At 37.9% G+C, this 21,253-nt stretch overlaps 1 protein-coding gene across 2 annotated transcripts in view; it reads right to left on the bottom strand.

Moving 5' to 3' along the window:
* SLC4A4 (solute carrier family 4 member 4) overlaps positions 1-21,253 on the bottom strand; it is a 301,173-nt gene that overhangs the window by 169,252 nt on the left and 110,668 nt on the right. The gene's annotated exons all lie outside the window — the stretch shown is intronic.

The raw sequence follows: 21,253 nt of genomic DNA, 5'->3' as shown, positions 1-21,253 counted from the left end.
TCAGGACACTTCTACATACTTAAAAATTAAGAGTATTTGTCATTTTTATCTATCAAAATTTACCATATTAGAAGTTAAAACTAAAGTTTTAAAATATTTATTAATTCAAAGTATATCATAAGCCCATTACATGTTAACATAAGTCATATATTGTATGAGAAATAACTATTTTCTTCAAAACAAAATTTGGTAAAAAGAACAGCACGGTTTCACATTTTTACAAATCTTTTGTAATGTTTGGCTTAAGGAAATACATCCGGATTCTCATGTTTGCTTCTGTGTTCAATCTGCTGAGATATGTTATTTTGGGTAAATGATATAAAGAAAATCCTAAGACCTTCCAAAGGGGTCTTGTGGATTCCCAGGACTCACCAGTCCCCACTTTGAGAACCAGTACTATAATACAAAGGTCAGAAAATTTTTCCTGTAAAATGGCAGATTATAAATATTTAGCTATTTTGTAATCTTTCTATTACAACCACACACTACCACTGTAGCATGGAAGTAGTCATAGCTAATATGTAAACTAATGAGCTTGTTCATGTTCCAATAAAATTTTATTTACCAAACTAGGCAGCTGGTCAGGTCTGGTCCATGGGCCTTAGTCTGTCCACCCCTGTGACAGAAGATACCTAAACGAATTAGACATGGGTCTTGCCCTTAAAAAATGCACAGGTAGTAGAGGTAGTAAGACAAGTACCCACTACTAACACTATTAATACAAAACAGAATGAGATACACATCATGTGAAAAATTTCAAAAAAGATGTTTTCAGGCCTCAAGGTCACTAGAGAGTACTTCAAATTGGGAAGGATTCAAGGAGAATGTGGGCACTGAAGGATGGGCTGAGTTTCGACAGAAAGTCTCAAGAGGAAGGAGAGCATTCCAAGTGGAGAGAAAGTTCAGGCCAAAGACAGTAACGGGAGGAAGCACTCAGCATATTCAAATAATAGTAAGTAGCTCCTAAAGTGTAGTGAGGACACAGAAACACAGTGAAATGCCACTTACTCAAATCTAGATCACTAGGCAGTGGGCCTTGAGTGCCAGGCCCAGGGGTTTGGATGTCATCTGAGATGCACCGAGGTGCCACTGACCATTTCCACAGGAGAGCTGACTTACCAGCCAGGTATGGTAAGAATAACTGGAAGGCAAAGCACAGGATATGTTTGTATGTGCCCAACTATAAGCAGTGACCCCAGATGACAGGTTAGTGGATTAGTCTAAGCAAGAGGAAATAAGGACCTGAACAGAAACAATGACAGGAAGATCAGAAAAGAGACATAGGCACGCAACACCTCACAAATGTAGTGGCTCACTGTGAAAAGAGGGGAGGAGAGAGTGCACACTCAAAGATGACTCTAAGCTTTTGAGTCTGAAAGAAGGACGAAAGATGGTAAGGAACAGGAAGGTCAGGAAAAGGGACAGATTTAGTGATCAGAGGAAGAGTTTGATTATGAACATATTCCACATATCACATATTGCCAGGCACAAGTTTGAATGCTCACAAATCCCAAACTCCCCTTGGTGGGGAAAAAAATGATTTTATAATTCCAGCACCTTGTCAAAATTTTTCCAAATCTGTGCCTCTTGAAATCTCCTCCAAGTCCCTAGTACTCTAAAATATAACAGAATTTCTAAGTTTTTATTCTTTCTCCACTTTGGTTCTATTTATAGGTTTCTAGAGTCAGTATATACTTTAGCTTATTACAAATACATTATTAGGTATCAATGAAATAACTAATGAGAACTCTTTTAGAAGCCCAGATAAATAGTAAATAACTCCCATTATTAAAAAAAAAAAAAAAAAAAAGGTTAGAACTGTCTCTGAAGAATGTTGTAACTCATTCTTGGATACCGCATAAATTTTCTGAATGTCTTATGTTAACCAAAAAGTCTCAAGGTTGATGTCAGGTTGCTGGAAGATTTTATTTCTTACAGTCTTCTGAAAAGTTATAGTGAGGGAATTTTGAAAGCTGTACTTGAGTTTCCTTTTGCCTTTTAAAGGGCCAAAAATGTGAGGCAATGGTGGCTCAGGTCATGATCTTATGGTTCCTGAGTTTGAGCCCCACACTGGGCTCCATGCCGATGATGCAGAGTCTGCTTGGGATTCCCTCTTCTTCTCTCTGCCCCTTCCCCATGTGCTCACTCTCTCTCAAAAATAAATAAACTTAATTCTTAAAAAAATGGCCAAAAGCATATGAGAATGATACAACAAATAACCCACATAAGATTTTCAGTCAAGAACAGGCCCACATCTTCAACTTGCTGAAGAAAGGAACAGAGAAATGGAAGGTGAAATACGTGGAATCAAGACAAAAAAAGCTCTAAATTTACTAGATGCCTAAAGAAAGCTGTGATGTAGTAGTTATTCTGTACCCCAAAGGTAGATTCAGATGTATCAAAAAAATAAGGGGAGAATGTGATAACAAAGAAGAAATATGAAAGAGTCTTGACCCATGATAAATAATCTAAACATCTCCTAGTGAGGGGTGACTGGGTGGCTCAGTTGGTTAAGTGCCTGACTTTTGATTTTGTCTCAGGTCATAATCTCATGATTCATGAGATAGAGCCCCCTGTTGGGCTCTGCACTTAAGGTGCAGAGCCTGTTTGGGATCCTCTCTCTCTCTCTTTCCCTCTCTCTCTCAAAATAAATAAACTTTAAAAAAAAGTTTAAAAATCTCCTAGTGAAATACATGTTCAAAGATGACTATAACATGCATGACAGAGACAGAAATCTGCACTGTTGCACTCCTGTCAATCCCATCATCCTTTTCCATGAATGCTTTCCTATTAGCTCCCTCGTTGCAAGCTCAAAGCCTGAGACCTCCTGGATTCCTTCCTCTTCCTCCCCTAACATTCAATCAGTTGCCAAGTTCTACAGATGCCATCTCTAACGTTTCTTGCATGATCCCCTCCTTCTCCTTCCCGCAGTCGATCTGAGCCCAGATCCTCGCTCTCCCCATCTGGTCTACTGCGATCCCCTCCTGACTCTCTCCCTACTTCAAGTGCTTCCCTTTCTATTCCGCTCAAATAACCTCCGGCACATCAATTTCCCTAACACACAGTCCTGACCAATCTACCTCCATGCTAAAAAACATCTCACAAAAGACCTCAATGGTTTCGCCACCTTAACATCCACATGTTCCGTTCTCTTGCCCCCTCTGCTAATTAAATGTGTCTACTTCTTTGATCTCACAAACTCTTCTTTATGCTTTCTCAACAACCTTGCTTTACTCCTTTCCTCTCAGTCTAGCACCACCTTTCAGTGTCACATTCTGCTTTTTCCACAACCTCCATGTGTGGAAGTACAGCCCACCCTTTAAGGTTCAGTGAAGTGACCTGGCAGAACACACACTGGTGGTGGCAGGGGTGGGGTGGGGGTGGGTGAAAAGGTCAGAGGGTTCAAACTTCCAGTTATAAAATAAATAAGTCATGTGGATGTCATATACAGCACTGTGACTATAGTTAATAACACCATATTGCATATCTGAAGTTATATGAAGCTAAGAGAGATCTGAAAAGTTCTCATCACAAGAAAAAAGATTTTAACTTGTGTGCTGAAGGATGTTAAGCAGACTTATTGTGGTGACTATCCTACAATATATACATATATTGAATGATTATGTTGTCCATCTGAAACTAATACAATGCTGTATATTCATTATATCTCAATTTTCAAAAAAAAAAGAAGAAAGTGAAAAGTCTATCTCCTTTAAAAAATCTTTTTCCCAATTCTCTTTTTATGCCTCACTACCCAGTCTTTTGATAAGCATTTCCAGACAGCATAATGCAAGCTACTGTGTTACACAGTAGAAATAAACAGGTCAGTCCTCACAGTCTTCTTCTTATTGCCTCCCTTGAATCACTGTTACCTAGGAATCTCCTTCATCTCCTTCTCTGCAATTGGACTATGGAACTAGAAAATTAAGAGCTCAGTGAATAGTTGCTGACTTGAATTTGTCAAAGTGAACTCTCTGGGTTCACCACTTCCCTAAAGAAGTTCCAAAGCTTTTTTTTTTTTTTTTAAGTAGGCTCCACTCCCAGCGTGGAGCCCATGCCCAGCACAGAGCTCAAAGTAAGTCTGAATTCACGACCCCGAGCTGAGATCAGGGGTCAGACCCTCAACCAACTGAGCTACCCAGGCACCCCAAGTTCTGAAACTTTTTAGAAGAAAACTCTAGAGCCCATGAAAATTATAATTTTTATTTAGTCAGTAAACTTTCTAATACATGAAAGACTTTGAGTTGCTTAATTCCAGAAATTCCCAAGAAGAAATTTTTAGTTTCTTTTAATAAAGCAAAAAAAAATCATAAGATATCGGTCTTTCTCTAATTTCACTCATATGTGTAATCTGAGAAATTTAACAGATGTACATAGGAGACAGGAATTAAAAATAAGATAAAAACAGAGAAGGAGGAAAACCATGAGACTCTTAAATACAGAGAACAAACTGAGGATTGCCGGAGGGGAGGTGGGTGGGGGTAGGCTAAATGGGTGATGGGTATTAAGGAGGGCACTTTTCAGAATGAATCACTCGGCTCTACTCCTGAAGCCATTATTACACGGTATGCTAACTAACTTGAAATTTTTAAAAAAGCACGGGGTCCCTGGGTGGCTTAGTGGGTTGGGCTTCCAACTTTGGCTCAGGTCATGATCTCACAGTTCGTGAGTTCGAGTCCCACAGTGGGCTCTGTGCTGACAGCTCAGAGCCTGAAGCCTGTTTCAGGTTCTGTGTCTCCTTCTCTCTCTGCCCCTCCCCCATTCACGCTCTGTCTGTCTTTCTCAAAACTAAATGAACATTAAAAAACAATTAAAAAATAAAAAAAGCAAAAAAAGGCCCACTTACAATTCAATTCTTTAAATTCTAATGTTCACTGTGTAACCTGGGATGAAACTAGAATCTATAGTCATACCACTGTGATTTCATTTAAAAAAAAAAGTATGATCTAATATTAATACTTAAGGACAGTAATAATATCAAATACTACAAAGTGTAAGATAAGAACCTACAAAGTAAAACACTGAAGAGAACCAGAAGGTCCTTGCCCGGTAGATAAATTAACTAGACAGAAAGACACAACACACAGCAAAGTGAAGACAGATGCCGGGATGGGCCAACGATGGCAGGAAAAAAAAAAACCCTAAACCTCATTTTCTTCTTTAAAGTTCAGACATAAGAGTCTGAAGCAGCTGATCTTGACTGCCAATAATTGCAAAAGGACACAAGTGTTTTCTAAGCACTCAGAAGATGCCGGTTGTTAGATGTCAAACTGGATTCAGAGATAAGCATGCACAGTGAAGAGCCACTCTGGATCTTCCAAGATAGAGCACGCCCCTACGCTCTAGCAAGGGCACAGCATTTAGGTGGGTATTAACTTGTCCTGAAAAGTAGAGGTGAAAGTATCTCTTTTGTTCTCGGTAGCCCAGGCTGGTTTCAGACCTACCAGTGAGATCTGTAAGAGGAAATCATTTTTGGTTCTGTTCCAACTTCTAATTCAATACATTGGCAGCATCCGAAACGGATAAGCTGTGAACTCATATCTGCCTCAGGTGACAACTAAGATAAGAAGCACACAATGTAAAAATGATGAGAGCTTACTCCCGAAAAGCAACTTTAAATGTAGTTTTTTGAAGGTAGTTACTTCAGGTGACGCTAAGCCTGAAAACATCTTGCTAAGAGAACTGAAAGATTAAAATAATGGGCCCTTGTTCAGAAACCTGTTCTTTAGCTGATATTTTTTATCGTGTTTATGAGAAATAATTCCACATCAACTATTAGAATAAACTCATAACCAAATTGATCAGACCTGGATGAGTAGAAATTTGGGTAAATCGTTTTTGCAAGTAAACAATATTTATTTCCCGTTAATAGTTTACGATGGCCAATATGGGCTCTAGTGAAAACCGGGCTGTTGATTGCTTTAAGTGAAATGATAGAGTATCAAAGATTGAGCAATGTTTACTAGACAAACCCATGTTTCAAACACTGGAGGAGACACAAAAGTATGACTTTATGCCCCTGGCCCTAAAGGAACTTTTGTACATAGTTGAAATGAAAACTACAAACAATGAAACATCAGAGGACAACATAATATACTGTAAATCTTCAAATGTGAGACACAGATCATAGGAGCTATGGCATTTTAAGACCTGAAAAGATCTTCTGTGTTTATGAGAACTACTTTATAATAAGGATGAACTTCACTGGGACTCTATTAAATAGTTTTGGATAGGCATGCTTGAAAAGGCTTTCTTGGAAGGGGAGAGGCATCAACTACAGCATGGAAGTAGACTCCCTATGCTGTAAGCCCAAAGAAAAAGGACAAGATAATTAGACTAGAGGTTCATACTGAGAAAATATGAAAACAAAGTCAGATATGTAGGTAGAAACAGCAGGACTGAGTGTCACGTTGCACATCTTCATTACTTATTACAGATCTTCCTCAACTTAACAATGCAGTTACATCTCAATAAATCCATCGTAAGTTGAAACTATGCTAAGTCGAATGCATTTAATACATCTAAACTACTGAACATTGCACTTAGCCTACCTTAAATGTGCTGATAACACCTACATTAGCCTACAGTTTGACAAAGTCATCTAACAAAGCCTATTCTCAATAAAATGTTGAATATCATATAATTAATTGCACAATGTACTGCAGGTAAAAAACAGAATGGTTGTATAGGTGCAGAATGATTGTAAGTGTGCTGGTTGTTTATCTCATGATTACGTGGCTGAAAGGGGCTGTGGCTCATTGCCACTGCCCGGCATCACGAAAGAATATTATATCACGTTATCACCAGTCTGGGAAAAGATCTAAATTCAAAATTCAACGTATAGTTTCTAGTGAATGTGTATTGCTTTCACACCGTCATAAAGTAAAAAATGGTAAGTTGAGCCATCATAAGTTGTGGACCATCTATATACGTATATTAAAGTTACTGAATTGATGTGGTAGGTAATAGGGAGCCCTGGGGAGGGTGATTATGATTACACACTTAAGCTGTTCATTTAAGAAGAAAATATATCATATAAATAGACACAAATAAGAATCCTCTCTTGGGGCACCTGGATGGCTCAGTGAGTTAAGCAGCTAACTCTTAATTTTGGCTCAGGTCATGATCTCATGGTTCATAAGTTCAGGCCCAGCATTGGGCTCTGCATTGACTCTGTGGAGCCTACTTAGGATTCTCTCTCTCTCTGTCTCTCTCCCTCTCTGCCCCTCCCTGGTTCATGCTCTGTTTCTCTCTCTCTCTCTCTCTCTCTCTCTCTGTCTCGAAGAAGAAGAAGAAGAGGAAGAAGGANGAAGAAGAAGAAGAAGAAGAAGAAGAAGAAGAAGAATCATCCTCCTCTCTCATTACTAAAATGTGTAGTGGGTTGGCCCAGGATGTGGGTTGATTTCCAAATAGCTGACGACATATTTCCATATCACTGATAAATAGCATTTTGGTCAATTTCCTTGGTGCTTTATCCACAAACAGTATTTCAATGTCAAGATGCTAGACATGGAATAAATAAAACTTTCAGAAAATAAAAACAGCTACAATATCTTGAACAATTCCTATAAGTACTTTGCTAATAACAGTATGCTAGATTATTGAGTGCTGTGAAATATGACAAACGCTTTGCATATTTCAAATTTAGTTCTCACAACAATCCCATGTTGGTAAGATTAATCCAATTTTATAGTTAAGAAACCCAAATTTACAGTAGGAAAGTAACTTGCCCAAAGTCAGGAAGCCAGCAAGTCTTCAAACTCAATCCTGCCTGACTCCAAACCCAAATGATTAAACCTCATACCTGAATTTACTTTTTCCCAACAGGCATTACTAAAAAAAAGAATAATAATAATTTATTAGAAGGAATGCAGAGAAAATCATATGAGTGTTAGAGCATCACGGTGGGGTCAGTGTATCATTTTGGCAATATAGGCATGTGAATTTCCCATACCTTTAACTTCAGCCAAATATTACTCATGAAACTACCATCCAAGGAAGTTCAAAACCTCCCCTACACACTTATGATCTATGTGATTTGGGCAAGTTACTTAACCTCCCTAAGCCACATGTCTTCATCTGTAAAATCCAGATAATAACAATAGCCATGTCACAGGACTGTTCAGAAAATTACATGGTAGCACATAAAGTACTTAGCTCAGGGTTTGTTACTGAAAAGTGATAAATTAATGTTTGCAACTTGTATTATTATTCAAGAAAAAAATTATTCAAGCTTCTTAGACCCATTATGTAGCAGAAATCATTACAAAGTTAGGAGTTCAATAAAGGTCCCTTTGCCCTATTCTGCCATCACCAAACTCCTACTTTTCCTTTAAGATTTAGCCCTAAAATCATCTCCTCCCAAAGCCTCTTCTACTATCACAACTCCCAGGCCAAGCAGATGGTCCCATAATTTTAAGTGTGTGCATGTGACTTTCAGTCATTTCACTCAGCATTTTGTATAGTTTTCTCCTTTGTGTCCTGCCTCATTCATTAGAAAGGCAGTCCCCTGAGGACAGGGACCCTCTTACTCATCTCTTAAGTATCCCTGCCTAGCACAGTGCCTGGCCTGCATTTATATCTCTATGGGACACAGAAATTATGAATACAGTTTCCAAAAGCACCAGATTTGCTTCAAGAAAAGCCCTGGGAAGAATGAAGTGCAACAAACACTATTTTAGGATGAACTAAAACCTTCCCTATTAAGTCATATGAAAAGATGTCTTCCCAGGAAAGTGAAATTTTCTCGTGCTAACTTAGTAAAAAGCATTAATCAACAAGTTTATGATAAGAAAGGTGACAAGAAACGGTTAGAAAGCCTAATGATGTCATCATGGTTGGGCTTCTTGACAACTGAAAGAAATCTGTACCACATGTGATCAAATTTGGAAAAAGTCCATGTAGTTTTCGGTGTATGTTCTTCTCTTGTTTGGTTTTAGGTATAACAAATCCTGTCTCTTTCCCAAGCTCTTTATTTAAAAACATGAGGATTCTATCTTATTTCCATGGCACCTACTGCCTTTCTTACACATAAAAGGAGTATCTGAATTATTTTTATTTTAGACCATCAACCTAGTAAGTTCTTCCTCTTACCCAGTGCTTGAATGCTTTCAGTAAGAGCTCTCATCTCATGTGATCTTCCTCACAATCCTCTGCAGGAAGAAGGTCAGCATCATGACCCCCCTGAGGAAGCGCTGCCAGTGCCAGACCTAAGCCCTGAGTCTGCAACTCTTTCCACTGCTTTACGAGGTACTAGGCTTGAACGCAGGATGGATATCACCCAGAAAACACATTATTACTGTGAGCTCTGGTAGTAGAAGGCATAAATCACTAATTGTAGAAATCTGTGAGGCTTCTCCTTTCAGAGAGACTGAAGGATGCCCTCCACATAGCAGCCATGAGCCCAGCCTTTGTGCCCTCCCGCTCCCCACCATTGCCACCATCTTGCCCTTTCCCCAGGCATTGACTTACTTAGCCATCCCACGCTGGGAGCGCGCCGCACTCGGGGGTCATCATCCAAGGTGCGGGTTGCTAGGCAGGGCACTGAGTTCTCAAGCGGGCTGCGGGCTTTAGTGTCAGAAGCAGAAGACAGGAGGAGGAGGACACATGAGCAGCCACAGCAAGGATGAGGATGGAAGCATTAATTAAGAAGAAAAAAATACTAAAGCAAATCACACAAGCGGGTTAAAGAAGAACAATGACATATTACATTGACACACATACCCCCCTCCCATGACCCTTCCATGGAGCAAATCCCCACACAGAATGAAAAAGCATAAAAAAATACATTCAATCATTACGGTTCCCCAAGTACCAGCAAATGATCCACCCTGCAGTCCAAATACACAAAACATGGACTGTATCCAGAAGAAAGATTTACATAATCAACAGTACTCTTAAGATGTAAGATCAAGATGGGTAATAATTTTGCACCACATAAGCACACACAGAGGGAAGTTACACAGTTTTATAAAGCATGGGGGTGGGGGGGAGTGCGGGGCAGGGAGTTATATTAGTAAGGAGCTTTCTTATGATCTCCCCTTCAGACTCTTCTATGAATCTTGTACAGAAAAGCAGAAAGCAACATCTCATATTTTCACTTTTGAGATATTTTCCTTGATGAATATAGAACTGGTTTTCAATTTCCTTTGCCTCTGTTTTTTAGCCCTTCAGAAACACGAGACTGGGAGATAGACGAAGCAACACCTTAATATAAACTAAGTTAGAAATGCATCTTACTCCTCAATTTATCATCCCTTTAATACTTATTTTACTATAATTTTAATACTCAGTGCACTCATGCCAAATCTTAGGCCAAATCAAAGACAGATTAATGATGCAAGCTAAATGCATACTATGGTTCCTCTAGATATTTTTCATCAGCTGGAGAGCTCTGCAAACTTCTGCCCAAAGATAATTTCATTTGGGCTTCATGTCATCTATTTTGCTATTCTCATCAAGTACCTCACTCCAAGGCTAGTAAGAAATAGGCAGCATAACTGTCCTTCAAGGAACAATGAGGTAGGAAATACCTAACCATCAGACTACATATAATTTGACGTAAGAGTCTTTTAATATCAGAGAGAATCATTAAATAATCAAGGCAACAAAGCACATCCAATCAAAAGCAGAAATCAGATAATCTATTCACACAAGTGTGCAAATCACAGGGCACACAAACAGTCTTTTTAAGGCTACTGGTGACTTGGGAGGTCAAGTTTTGAACGGGATCACTTACAAATTAATTCAAGTTTATGGCCAAATTTGGGCATCCAGCACATTATAAAATCTAGAAACATTTTTGTCAATTTATCTGTCTGTGTTTAAAAGCTGTAAATAAAGCCAGGACTTGTGAGCAGGCCATCTGTGCCAGCACCTGTTTGAGGCAAATCTGATGTCTTCTCTTTGCAATCTGAATTTTTAATTGTTTCCCATAACTGAACTTCTTTGCAAGTTTTTATTGCACTAAGGAAAATGAAAAAAGTAAAGTGAATCACTTGAGATCATTCCAAAATTGCTTTTGTCAAGAAGGAGGCAATTAGAAACATATATTATCAGACTGACCAAGTTTCACCTCCTATTTCCTTTGACAACTGAGTGATCTGCTTCAAGGGCCAATATTCTAGCCAATTTAGCTAAAAGAAGTACAAGATGTGGGACCACTACAGCCATCTATCCAGGCCTCAGCAAAAAGCGACTGAAATTCCAGGTCAGTGAGAACTGCCAGAGGTTAGGTATGTAAAGTAAACTCAAAGAAGCATTCACATTCTTTAGCTTCTGAGCAGTGTGAAGCTACCCAAACTCTATCACTGATACCATGGCTTGCCCCTAACATGAGTCCAAGACATCAGCAGCTGCTCTGAAACTTGGGTGCTGATAACTTGACTTTCCCCAACAGCTTCTCTCCCCTTTCCCCCTCCCAAGACGGCAGTGTGGGCTGATGTTTTGTGGGGAGCTAAAGCTGGAAACTCCTTTCTGCATATACAGCCTCTACTGACGCTGAGCAGCACCATCAAGGGGACAGTGTAACGGAGCCTGGCACACACCAGCGAGGAACCTGGCTCCAAAGACAGGCATGAAAAATGAAACTGCCCGAAGAGGCTTGGCACCTGTGTTTTAGCAAAGCTGATTGGAGCCATCTGGCTGCTTACTCGTATGAAAACTGGGAGGTTCACAGCATCCATTACTCATGTTGGCCAATTCCAACATTTTGATTTGTTGGACCCTCTATGTACTTCTGTGCAGGAAGAGATACAAACTCTGTAACCCTTTCATGTTGCTTTTCTCCTTCTTCACAAATTTACTTCAAAGATAAACTTTTTAAAAGTTGTTCCCAAAGCTGGCGCCGAACTTTCTATAATTATACTGTGATAATGACATATTATGTATGCCTTTCCCAGATAATGCTTTCATTGTGCCTCTTCTACACTTAAGCTGCAAAATAAACAACTTAGCTTTGCGATTATCATACACATTCTCTTCTAAATCACTTCTGCCTAACTCCAGGCATAAACAAGGTAAAAGTTGTTTTATATTATTATGACTTGATGAGGAAAGATCTAAGGACCTACAGCTTCAAAGATATCAGAGTGGTGGTTTCCAGTATCTTCCAATATCTAGACTACAGAAAAAGGTGTTGTGAGGAGTTTTTTTAATGATTCATGTTACCATTGAGATCAGCTTGTCCAAAATCATCAATCCTAATCTGTTCAAGGAAGGGTGTGCCTACTTGAATCATGCAAATAAACCAAAAAAACACAAAACAAAACACCTCTCCAGCAAAATGTGTTTTGAACAATCCTATTAAGAAGAAAATAAATTTTACTCATGTTAAAGTTTCAGGACTCTTTTAGGATTGCAATGTTGTATGTTCAAATAGTCCTCCTGAAACTAGTATTAACACAGTATGTTAACTGGAATTTGAATAAAAACTTTTTTTTAAATGTTAATTTATTTTGAGAGAGAGAGAGAATGAGTGAATGAGAGAAGGGCAGAGAGAAAGAGAGAGAGAGAGAGAGAGAGAATTGCGAGCAGGCTCTGCACTGTCAGCACAGAGGCCAACTTGGGGCTCAAACACATGAAGCGTGAGATCATGACCTGAGCTGAAACCAAGAGTTGAATGCTTAACCAACTGAGGCACCCAGGAGCCCCTGAATAAAACCTTTTTTTTTTGAAAAACTGTCATTGAGCATGTACTATGCATTCCACAATTATTTAACCAGAAAGTCTAACCCAAGAGTATAGCCACATTTTACCTGTAAACACATGAAACAGTTACCTAGAAATCTTCTTTTGGAAAAACCAAAGAAGACATCCAACTGCCATGTTTGGAGTGTACTTTGGCCTACATAGAAGTTGACTTCCAGATCCCTTCAACATCACATGATTACACAAAGTAAAAGACCCAGGGTGGGAAATAAATTATTGTTGAGGAAGCTCATTACCCTTTGTAGTTTAATTAGCATATTGTTATTAAGCACACTAAGTTCCTCCATCATTTATGCTTGGGCAAATTATTTTACATTTCTGAGCTCAGGTTTTTCATATGCAAATGAATATAATGATATATACCTTAGAAACATCATGGAGAACAATGCCCTGTGTATAATAAATGCTCAAGTAACAGGAGATATTATTGTTGCAGCTACTACTAATATCATCGATGGAATGAGGTTTTCTTTGCTCAGGATCCTTAGGGGTGTTGGAAAACACCAAAGACAGAAACTTTGGCCTAATTTAATTCAACTTTAAATGCAAAAGGTGATTTTTAAGAAATCAGGTTCATAAGCATGAAATCAGGTTCATAATCTCCTTGCTGTGCTCTGTTATGTGTACTGAAACTAGCCCTGAGTAGACAAGGCATGCTTAATCATTCTTGGAAGACATTAATTTTATTCCCCTGTTTTTTCTTTTGGGAAGATAAGATAAAGGGTCCACAGCGCTCATATCTCCTCTTTGTCTTCCCCCCTTTTTCACAGGTTCCTGTCCTCCCCTCTCCTTTTCTATCTGTCTTTTGTAGAAACCAGAACATGGTCCCAGATCTACACCTACTCTCCTATCTGTTCTTATAGCAAGATGGGCCTGAGGAAAACAAGACTTCACAAAGGTGTCCCTATCAAGGATCTCTGGGAAGATAATTAATTACCCAGGGATGGCAACAGCAAAGAGGTTCTAAGTACTTCACTTTTCCACATGGGGTAGGATATGACAAAGAGAATCATTCCATTTCTTTACTCTATCAGAGACCCAGGCTGTGTAAAACAGACTGGCAATTAATAAAATTTAAAAATACGTTTATTTCATGCTAACATCCTGCTATACATATATTATTTATCTGTAGCTAAGAAGAATCATTGCTCAGACATATTGATCAATCTTTATTTCTCTAACTGAAAACATTACAAAGCCCACAAGTGATACCTCATTATGTATTATTTGGCATCTCTAAAGTTGATAATGAAATTGGCACTGTTTTAAAAATAAAACCCCAAGACTGTTTTTATTTATGTAGTGGTAGAAAAAAATTGAGATGCACAAAAATCAACAGAATATAAAATAAGGGTGATGAACTGAGTGTCCTTGATTTTAAATATGAAAGGCATTAAATTTGCCCCTTTAAATATTTCTGAATAGCTGTTCCTTACAGTAATATCTCACATTATGCTTCTTAAAATAGTTTTCACAAAAATATCTCATCTACTCCTGGTTGTATAAATAGAACAAAACATTACTACCTTTATTTACAGATATAAAAAAAATGAGGCTCAAGGATATTATGTGAATAGCTCAAAATCACACTGCTACTAAGAGTGATCCAGGATAGAATGAAGACTTTAGAAAAATGGTACCACGTCTCCAAGAAGATTATAAAGTAGGTCTTTAATGTCTAAAACTAAATACTCCTTTTTGTTCTATCTGTTAAGCCTGACTCTCATTGCCATAAAGAACAGAACAGACTATCAAATACTGAGAGAAGACTTGGGGGAAAATGTGTTATTGTTTATTTAAAGATCTGAACGTTATAAATCTGGAAGATCGGACACCTGCCTAGGGAAGAGAAAGGAAATAAGAATGGTGTCTGATAGATGAATTAGAAATTAGTGTTATCAAGTTACTATTATTAAGGAATATTCAGGCATTTTTCTATAAACTTTCAATGGATTGGTTCATTTAATCGAAGTCTGAGAAGAGCTTGATCATTCACTGGGTTCTAGCCAGGACATTCATCTGTGCTGTGCAAATGAACGCAGAATTAGAGTCCTGAACAAAACAGATGGATGTGTGCTGTTGGGTTTTGGAGAGAGCTGATTGTATGCAGAAAAGCACCTGGGAAGATGACTCTCATTTTAAGGCAGTGTGAGCCTCAGAAACAAATTGTTGATTGACCCATCTCTGAACTGGGAAAATACAATGGCCAGCTTCAGAAGAACAGCATCTCTGTGGGAAGTTAGGAAAATGGCTGCCCTTGCCCACTGATTCAGGGACCAGGTCTGAATTCAAGGGTACAGGGAGGCGGAAGCTGCAAAGTAGAACAACCCAGCCAGAAACAATTGGGATAAACTGGAATCCAAAACTCAGACAAAAAGCTAAGAATTTCTAAAGGGACTGAGAAAGCTGCCAAAGCTGGCGGTGGTCCCAGCCAGATCTACCACGTGCCAGTATCTAGGCAGCTTGATCTGACATCCAAACCAAATAGCTTGAAAACGCCTAGTCTCAAATCAGATCCAAAGCAACAAGAGCCTAGCTAATCCCACTTACATTTCAATAGGGCCTAGAATTACTATCAACAAAAATGACTTCTTTCCACTGTTCTTTGTTGCTAACCAAGGTCTATATTACTGTAGGTAACAGCACTAGAGAACACGTTTTTTAAATTTTTTTAATGTTTATTTTTGAGAGAGACACACACACACAGAGTGCGAGTGGGAGAAGGGCAGAGAGGGAGACACAGAATCCAAAGCAGGCTCCAGGCTCTGATCTGTCAGCACAGAGCCCGATGTGGGGCTTGAACCCTCAAACTATGAGATCATGAACTGAGCCGAAGTCGGATGCTTAACCAACTGAGCCACCCAGGCACCCCTAGAGAACACTTTTTAAAATAGCTAATGGTGGTGTGTACTTACTCAGAAGAAGCAGTGTGAGAGCTAGCGAGGAAGCAGCATCCGGCCTGGTGAGGAACAATGAAAAGAGGAATGCAGGAAGAAAGGAAGTGATGGTAACAAGAGGCGGCAGCTAGTAGATCATAGTTCTCATATTTGACAGAAAACAAAGCGGGGGGGGGAGCAAACTGAAGATAAAACCCAGAGGCTCAGTCAGGAACAAGCCCTGGGTCCCTAGAGCTGGCTCTAGAGGAGCTACCTTCTCCAACTCATCACCTACCTGCTGGAGCAGCTTTATTAAGTCTTGGATTCTCAGTGTGGTTCCGGGTTTCCCCGATAGCCGGTAAGCACAGAGTAAAATGAATAAAGGAGAAAGACTCTTCATAAGGAGCTATTTGATGGGAAAGGCCTTTCTCCTCTCTCGCACCCCATTTGGTATTAGCTACCAATACCAAAGGGCAGAGAAAATAAATCAGCACTACATCCATGAGTCTCTTCCCAAATAATAAGCTATAGAGCAAATATTCCAGAAACCACTTTTACTCAGTATGAGATTTTTTTCCTCCTTAATTGTGCTTTTTGTGGAGTGATCTGTTTGATTACCATGCACCAGTCAACATTTTACATATGTTATCTCATTTAATTTTCATTACACTGTTTTACAAACATGGAAACTAAGTACTAAATTACCTTTCTAACATTTCATTGAAAAAAAAATTTTTATATTTTTTGATTGGGAAAAATGAAATTCATAGTCTACATTTAACTGGATAACCAAAGTCACTTTGGTAAAGAACATGTGTATTCCNAAAAAAGAAGCAGCAGCCAAGGGAGAAAAGACAGGGTCAAATTGATGATGGCATTGCCCAAATTTCCACAAAGGTAGTGAAAGCTGAGTACTCAAATTAAGGTTCCTACTTGTTCTTTGTCCTTAAATTGGGTATCATTCATCTTTTATGATATTAGACAATACGTATCAAAAGGATCGAAATGTATTTAAATAAAAAATATTTTTAAAATAATATTTTTTAAAAATCAGATTATCCTATAAACCATGGATCCTTTACAAGGGTTATCAGGTAACCTTGTCATAAACATCTTACTAAATATTTTACATACATCCCAAGTAAGTATAAGCTTTACTTTCACTTTCTAATAAAAAGCAAATAAAATACATCTTCCTAGATGTTTAAATACTGTTAAGGAATGTTTCCAGGTTTAAATGTTATTCTTTCATAGTATAAACTACAATAATACAGATTATCTAAGTATCCCAAACCAAACTATTAAGTAGAACTATATGAAATTGCTGACAGTCAACTTTATTTTACCTACAAAATGGCAATTTCAAAAACCATACGAAAAAGAGTGGGCGAAAGAAAATCTAACACCAGAGGAAATGAAAACCTAACACTCACTCCATAGAAATGCCTCAATTAATATATTGGAAAATTATAGCACTTGTCTAAAATTTAGTACCTGGCAGATCTGTCCATCAGAATTCACAGATGTCTCAGACAAGTGGTAATTTCACAATAATTAACATCTTGGAAGCTAGCCTCATTCTTTGCTGATTTATTACAACCACAAATGTTTTTCATCTCTTTTAAAAAACAATAAATCACCTTGAACCCAAAGCTACATTGGAACCCTAAAAAATGAGTTAATCTTTCGCTATAGAGAGACAGTGGTGGGCTATTAAGTGGGTATGCTGCTAAATGTTTGCAAAAACCAGCTCTCCAAGGGGAAAAGTGTGTGTGTGTGTGTGTGTGTGTGTGTGTGTGTGTGTAATAAATTTTACTGATATTAAGGATGGGCAGCACACATACAAGTAATAACAAATTGTAGGATACTCTGTTGTGAATTGTGTATAGTCAGTTGATTCCCATAGAATGATTTGTTAATTTTTACCATGGCTTTTAGCAGTAGCCAACTTATGGTTGCAACTTGAAACCAAACATAGTTGCAACATCCATGTTGAACATCCATCATCATATATGTTAACAAGTTGGATAAAAGTGAAACAATGAAGACAAATGTCAGATTTCACTCATTCCTCAATGATGCGGGTGACATCTATGCTAAACTGGATAATACCTTTTGAATGCCAGCAGAATACATACCCGATTTCTTGTGCTCTTCACATTTTAAAAGCTGTTATGGACTGAATATTTGTATCTTCACAATATTTGTATGTTGAAATCCTAACCCTCCCACCCAATGTGATTAATAGGAGGTAAGGTCCCTGGGAGGAGCTTAGGTCATGAGGGCAGAGCCTTCATGATTGGGATTAGCGCCCTTAGGAAAAGAGACAGGAGAAAGATGATGCATCTCTCTCTGCCATGTGAAGATACAATGAAAAGGCAAACCATCTTCAAAGAAAAGCAATAAAGAGGACCTTCACAAAGAACCAAATCTGTGGTGCCTTGATCTTGGACTTCCCAGCCTCCAAAACTATGAGAAATAAATCCTTGTTGTTTAAGCCACCCAGTATATGGTAATTTGTTAAGAGCTCAGGTTTACTAGGCAATAGCTATAGACACTAGACACTTAAATTTAATCTGCATTATTAGCATTTTCTCCATCACTTTTAAAGTCTACAGACAAATGACAAAACATAAATCAAGCCCTGATTTGAATTTTCTGACTTCTATGCTGTAAATACTACCACCATGACTTACTGCAAGCTACCAAAATGAAACCAATGAACAGAGTTGGGAAGAGGTGACAGCACACCATTTTATATTTCCACCATACATACACAATAGATGGTAATAACCTGAAGAGTGTAAACTCTAGTACCATGCAATAAAATAAGTAGGAAATGATGAATTTTGAGTATTTATTACCTTTGTTTTTAATATCATTATTTAATTGTATACATACATAATTTGGTATTTAATAGTAGCTGTGTTTAACAACTGGCTTGCAAAATTCCCGACTGGCTCTTGTGAATAGATAGAAGTAGCTCTGTCACACCACTGGGAGATGGAAAAAAAATATCCCAATTCTCAAGTATCTCCATACATTGCAGCTATTAACTACACTATTGCTATGATAACTAAAAAGCAGTGTCTATTTTCTAGCCTACAAGAGTAAAGTGACTGAAGTTTATCTAGATTTTTCAGTGTTAGAACTAGCTCCATCAACAATAGATACAAGATTCTCATTTCTTAAAATAGTAGCAACAACTTCACAATCCTGTTTTAGAAACTTATTCTGATAATATTTTATAGTTATTAAAGATGTTAAGTAATTAAACCCTAACATATAAAGGTAACTGTATAAACTTGCAAGAAGAATAACTACCTTTAGAAAACCAAAAATTTGTAGGGCACCTGGGTGGCTCAGTCGGCTAAGCGTCTGACTGTTGATTTCAGCTCGGGTCATGATCTCACAGTTCATGAGATCGAGCCCCACCTCAGATCTGGGCTGACTAGCCTCTGAGCTGACTAGCACCTCTCTCTCTCTTTCCCCAAAATAAATAAATAAACTTAAAAAAAAAAAGAAAACCAAAAATTTGTCATCTGATAATTTATAATAACATACTTTAAAGGTACATGAAAGATCATTACTACAGAATCTCTCAAAGTCAAATCTTGCCTCTGGATATTTAAAAGGAGTTAGGTAACACAAAGGCCAATAATAACATGTTTAAAAAGGCCTAATCTTATTCCATGCTTCAGGGTATAAACTGATCAGCTGAAGAGCTGGAAAGGAAGAACCAACTGCCCTCCCTATTTGCTTTCCGCCCAGCATATATAACATTTCACAAGTGAAAGGTGACTGACAGAGGCAATTTCAACTTTGCTCTGAAGTATCAAGATCTACTGATAGGATAAAAGACTGAATGATGGATAATATCAGCTCATTAGTTGTATTCAACATCCAAATATTGTCCTAAAGCACATAATACTGGCCTCCACGATCCATCTGTTCTTAGTTGCTACTCTGTCTGCACTTCAGAAAAATGAAGCGCAGCCCAGATTGGTGGAAGCCACCCTCACTGTGCCATCTGCATCCCGCTTCTCTTTGCAAATACAGCGACATTTGAAAACAATGCACTTTCTTGCTTCTTTACCAGCTTCAGGATAAAAAAAAATGATCTCCAAATCATGGAATTTCATTTCATATGAAGAAAAGAATAAAAAATAATATTAAAGACAGACTTTTACTTTAGTTGCCATAATTTTAAAAGTAGGGGTTGGGGGCTCCTGGGTGTCCTACTCGGTTAAGCATCTGACTCTTGACTTCGGCTCAGGTCATGATCTCATGGTTTGTGAGTTTGAGCCCCATATCAGGCTCTGTGCTGACAGTGTGGATCCTGCTTGGGATTCTATCTCCCTCTCTCGTTGCCCCTCCCCAGCCTGCTCTCTATCTCTCTCTCTAAGTAAAAAATAATTATTAAAAAAAAAAAAACACAGGGGTTGTTTTTAAAACAAAGTATTTGTGACATCAGTTATAACCAACTGGTCAGCCTATAACATTTCCAGTCATTAAGCTCTTCAAAAATACAATTAAAAAAAAAAGACATAAAAAATAAAATATTTCCAGTCAACACTGATATTCCAAATAATGATAGAACCATCAAATTGTAGTAGAAATATTTTAGATTACATTCTTTGTCTTGTCAGTGTTTTTTATAAAGAGCAGTTTTATTTTATTTATTTATACTGTTTTGCTGTTTAAAATATTTATGATAGAAGTTAAATCAATGTATACGTCACTCAATAAAATTTTTGGTTCTATTAATGACTAGATACTCATTGAGAAACCACAATATTGGAATGGCTCAAAAATATACCAGAGAAAGTCTGCTAATAGTAAGCTCTCTTCCAGCCAACGTTTAGTTTTAATATTAAGTCAGAAAACTCAATTTCCAGAAATGGAATGGCTAAGTTAGAATCCAGTTCATACAATTCATTTAGTCAACCTTTTCCATGGCAAAATATCTCATGCTATTCTGAAAGTACAGATGAGGGCAATGAATTAGAAGCATCTTTATCTATTCATTTCTCTTGGTACCAAAAAGCCCGGGGGTGGAATGACAGAGACCTGGCTCTACCAGCCAAATGCTTAGCAACACTTTCCACCATGCTTTCATTTTCCATACTTCATGGAAATCAACTGGTCCCTCCTCAGATTATAACCAACCATGAAATTTATTTGAAACAAAGACAATAATACAAAAGATAGGTATTTTACAGAAAAGTCTGTCAAATGTAAGAGTATAAATAAGACACAGTGCCTTCCCTATTTCTATATTATGGGATGAACAACCTACCTTGAATAATTATTCTCATATCTAACCATCATGATCATATAACAAAAGAGCAGATGGATTTTTTTTTTTGTAGTCCTAGACTTAAGTAATAAATATGATACTGAGCCTTGGATAAATGATCATTTATAGACTGGACACCATTTCACATACTAAGTAAACCCTTTATGATATTAGAATTCAGAGAATTTGCCATATCTTAGTCTATTGTCCTAACTCTGACAAATCCCCAAGTCTAAAGCATATTCCCTGATATATTCAAAAATCTACAAGTTTGATGATTCATCAGAAATATTCAGTTGTTTCATCATAGCATTATTACCAAACAATCTCAGTCAATCAGAATAGACATATATGAAGCAAACAAGGCACC

This window comes from Crocuta crocuta, unplaced genomic scaffold (assembly GCF_008692635.1).
Source record: "Crocuta crocuta isolate KB4526 unplaced genomic scaffold, BGI_CrCroc_1.0 scaffold1, whole genome shotgun sequence".
In the NCBI taxonomy this organism is placed as follows: Eukaryota; Metazoa; Chordata; class Mammalia; order Carnivora; family Hyaenidae; genus Crocuta; species Crocuta crocuta.
The sequence above is the reverse complement of the archived record's forward strand: the minus strand, read 5'-3'. Positions and strand labels throughout refer to the sequence as shown.